The following is a 4,519-nucleotide window of genomic DNA, read 5'->3' as shown; positions in this document are numbered from 1 at the left end:
AGAACCATCGACCTTCCATAAGCCAGCTGAATGGTTTTCTCACATGAAGAATTAAACGCCCCGAGTTGGGCTCGAACCAACATCGGTGAGGGGCAAGTGATTGGAAGTCAGCGACCTTCCCTCTTCGTGGGTTATATGAATCCTCTAACCTATACAAATACGTTCCCTGCTCTGCCTTTGGATGTTCACGTGAAATACTTGAGATATCCTTGGAGATAATTTTTGCAGTTTACATCTAAGAAAGCGAACAATAGCCTTGTTAAGAAAGTTCAATCACGCGCCTATTTATTGGATTATTAACGCAGGCAGTCGAATCGGAACAAGTCATACAGCTATGAAATCGGAAGAAGATAATTAAGTTGCACTTCATATATGTGAGTCGCCATGTCAAAAAGAATAATTGTCCTTCACAAAGAAGTGTAGTGAGAAGTAGCATCGTTACGAGCTAAGTCGGCAGATTATATTTTTCTAAACAGGCGCGTATGTCTTATTGTTTTTGAAAGAAATGATTATGCAAGTACTTATTGAAAAACTGTCGATGATTGTTATGCATATTCATCCAGTAAAATTATATTTGATTTCCTTACTTAAGAGATAGAATCTTGCCAGTAAAATACCAATGTGAGATAGACTTCTCACACCGGTCTAGGACTACTTTAAATAAATTATTACAATCACAGTAAATTTGAACATTCCCAAAATTTGCGTTCATACCAGTGCGAAAATAAATAATAACAAATACAATTTTGAGAAATGTTAGAAACGTGTAGGCCGGATGCTAAACTCCAGTTTAAGAGCACTAAAATTTGAGGCAAAAAATGGCCCAAAATGCACACCTTGTGCGAAGTGTCATGTAGTATCTGGAAATGATCGACTGACCTAAAACTTACGCAAATTTCAAAGCATGTGACCAGACGAAAATAATGATGGTTAAAAAGTGTCTCGTAACCGTTTACTTTTATAGCAAATATCAGATGAATTTAGAAGAACCATTTCGTCTGACTTCCGTTACCAAACGTAAGATTTTAGAGCCGACTATCTAAAAGGAGCTAGGAAAATCGATTCAAGCATATAGATATTGTACACAACAATTACTTGTCCACAGAATCCTTACTTCTATTAGCATCATAATTAACCAGTTGAATATGGATGCCTTTTAAAAACTTCTACCTATTTTATTTAAACAAAACGTACCCGGGACTGTGCTCTACCACTTTTGCAATAAAAAACACTGAATAAAGTACACAGGAGGGTGAGAAAATAAACCTTCAACGCCTATCTACTTTCGGATAAGGAATTACCATGCTCGAGTTGGAGATATTTCCATACACTCGTTAGAACCTCGTCTTAGAAAAAGTCTCACCTTTGGGTAAGATTCTCTCATTTACAGCTCAAGAGAGTTGTAGAACACATTTATTTCCCTGGAAAATTATTGGATATCTTCCAGCTATATAACTAAATAAAACATGAACTAGAACGGAACTACTCAGAAATATATAGATCTTTCATAGACATAAAATATCAGAAAAACAAAATCTTCAGTATTCGATAATTTTATTTAACTTAAATAAACGGCCCTTTTTTACGTGACAATCAACAAAATGTCGCTGCAGCTGCAATCTTTGAAGTGCATGGAGACAACTGGTCAGGTTTTATTTCGCATGTTATTGTTGGACATTCAACATACTTAAAGGTGATTACAGTGGATTGCATCTGAAAATTGTACAAGGTAAACAATAGCTTTTAATTTCATAATTATGATTAAACAATATTTCAGAATTTAACATTTAAATAGTTATTATAGCTTTCTGACTTTTTAGTTGTGCCTCTGTATGTTCGTTTTACGCTAAACGCATTTGTAAAATGTTTACCGTGTGGAAATCATCTTTTTTATTATCATATTATTATTTTTCTATCATCTTTTTTTGTTTGTTTTCTTGTTGTTGTTGTTTTTTTGTTGTTTTTTTTTTTGTTGTTGTTTTTTTTTCAGTCGAACATGAACGTACTTAACACGCTGAATGTATATATGTGCCATGTACTTCTTTTTGAAAATGAAGAAGAAATATTATTTATAAGATGTATCAGTCAAGAACGCAGTATATCTGAAATATTTTGATTCCGAATTATGGTCCTAAATTTAGACTTTGTACATCACAGTGTAAGTTTCATATTTCAGCAACTAGTTTGCCAACATAGATGTCGTATTTAATGAAATATTCCTTTCTTTGCATCATATTTTCATACAATTTTGTCCGTCTCCATTTTGAATTTTGAAGTTTAAGTTTTATTAAGGTGCGTATTATATAGAATATATGGCTATAAAAACATGTACAAGTAAACTATTTTAGCGGTTATTCGTGGGTAAAAAGACGCTTGTAAGCCGTCAGTAAGATCGATGCCACAAATGTAATTTGAATTATTTGTTAACCCGATATAAGTACAAAAAATAAAGTTAACAAAAGAACTTTTTTATTAGTTTTGATCGAGTATTTCTTGCCATCTCCTGGAGACTATCATACTAAATGTATTTGGTTTATTTCTGTATTTTATACATAAGTGAATGTCATATAGGAAATGTCTCTTCAAAGAGATACGGACAGAAATTCAACTTAAATGTGAAAACACAAGCTAAGCTAATTTCGAAACGGCCACAATCGGTTGTAAACGTGAAACTGTCTACTTATAAAAGCTGCAGAAAACTTGCAAATACCTTATAATGATTAAAGTGATATAAATGACGGCAAAAGATAAATCTGAATCTGAATCTGTCTGAACCTGATGATGATGAGGAAACTTCGGTGATGATGATGATATTGATGGCGGTGATAATGATAGTATTGATAATGTAGACGAAACTATCTAACTGCATTCAATTCTAAAATCCGATACATAGGCTACCATATGCACGTTTGCAGTTTATTTTCTTCAATTAAAATGTGGTAACTGAAAATTGTTGCTGCGATTTCTCTACTGAAAGAAGAAACATTGTTTATTTCAGATCTATTCATAGCTATAAAACTAAATTTGTATATATTTACAGTATGTTGAAGGGAACCTTAGTGCTCGCTATGGCAGTTTTTACTTCGATATACCAAGACGCACAGGGCGTTCTTTCAGGTGATTTCAAATATGAGAACAGACTATGCAAGTGGATGGAAATACCTGGGAGTGGACCAGGACCCCGGTCTTTGAAAGTCAATTGTCCAGCTACAGATGGAAATGACGCCATAGGTTGCCAATACAGAGGTAATCCGCACCCATGCAAGGCATATAATAAAAACCAGGAAAAGTTCTACCAGTGCTTGGCAGACACACTAGGAAAAATGGGCACCCTTTGCAATATCAACACCGTTTTTTGCAAAAAAATGTGCAGTCATATTGAGTTTCTTTTGGAGAAGGACACTAAGAAATCAAAAATGTGTTTTTGAACTTGCTGGTATCTCTCTCATCTTTGTCCTCGAATATTTCCTGAAATAATTTATACAATGTAACAAATGTAAGGTCATTTAAGTTCATAGTGTTTATTTACAAATATTCCTACTACGGCTACTCATTCTCATTGCTGAACATGAAACTCAGTACATACTCTGAACATGTTAAAAATTGTTTGCTGGATTGAGAAATGACATAATGGAAAATTTAGTATTACATTCTTGCAAAATCCCATGTTTAGATTTTATTTCAATAATTATTCAAAATAGCGTCCTTTAGAATAATTGCTTTCAAATTGGTACTTGCCTTAACACATATATGTATTCAAATAAGCTAATATTAGATACTGGTTCTCAGTGAACAAGGCGTGAACTGACGCTTACTAAACGCAGTAATATATTTATATTTAACGTTTTTCATAACCTCATCTTACAGTATGACTAGACATTCTTTATCTTTTATCAAAGAGGAGCGAAAAGAGTTGATTTTTTTTTTCAAGTAATAAATCGAATATCCTGACTTCTGTGGAAAAGAAGATGAAAACATAGGCAATTTATTCCGAGCAAGACATTTTTGTAAAATTCCGAGCTTCTCGGGAAAGGAAGTGCCACAATTGTAATGTTGGATTCTTTTGCACTCGATACGAAAATATTTTTGTTAAGCTTTTATTAACCATTCCATAATGATAGTTGTATATATATAACATGTAAATTCAAAATGTGAATTGATCACTGCTTTGTCGGCAAGTGGGGATATCTGTCACTCAATTGAAAACTGAAATGAAAATCCAATAAATGTATATTTGCTCCAATTTTGTGTCATCTTTTGCATAGCATTCTGTACATTTAGTATCAAATTTTCGTGTGTATTATTCCGGACCAGGTATTTCAAATATCGGATATAGGAAGATTCATACAATGTATTGTTCTGAGACTAATGACGTATATGTAAAGTAAAATAATTTTCGGATGATGAAATGAAAATAACTAAATAGATTTACCGCACCCTCCTTTTTACAATATAAACTGGTAACTTCGCATCAAAAAATGATCATCGGGTTGATATTCCAAATTTTAAAAAAGGGCTT

At 33.2% G+C, this 4,519-nt stretch overlaps 1 long non-coding RNA gene across 1 annotated transcript; it reads left to right on the top strand.

Moving 5' to 3' along the window:
- Nucleotides 1-941: 941 nt before the first annotated feature.
- On the top strand, nucleotides 942-4,243 carry LOC123549368 (uncharacterized). The gene is made up of 2 exons (XR_006686034.2): nucleotides 942-1,729; nucleotides 3,041-4,243. It is a non-coding gene; the product is annotated as an uncharacterized LOC123549368 (long non-coding RNA).
- Nucleotides 4,244-4,519: the final 276 nt, after the last annotated feature.

This window comes from Mercenaria mercenaria, chromosome 15 (genome assembly GCF_021730395.1).
Source record: "Mercenaria mercenaria strain notata chromosome 15, MADL_Memer_1, whole genome shotgun sequence".
Taxonomy (NCBI): Eukaryota; Metazoa; Mollusca; class Bivalvia; order Venerida; family Veneridae; genus Mercenaria; species Mercenaria mercenaria.
This window is presented reverse-complemented; position numbering and strand designations above follow the sequence as displayed.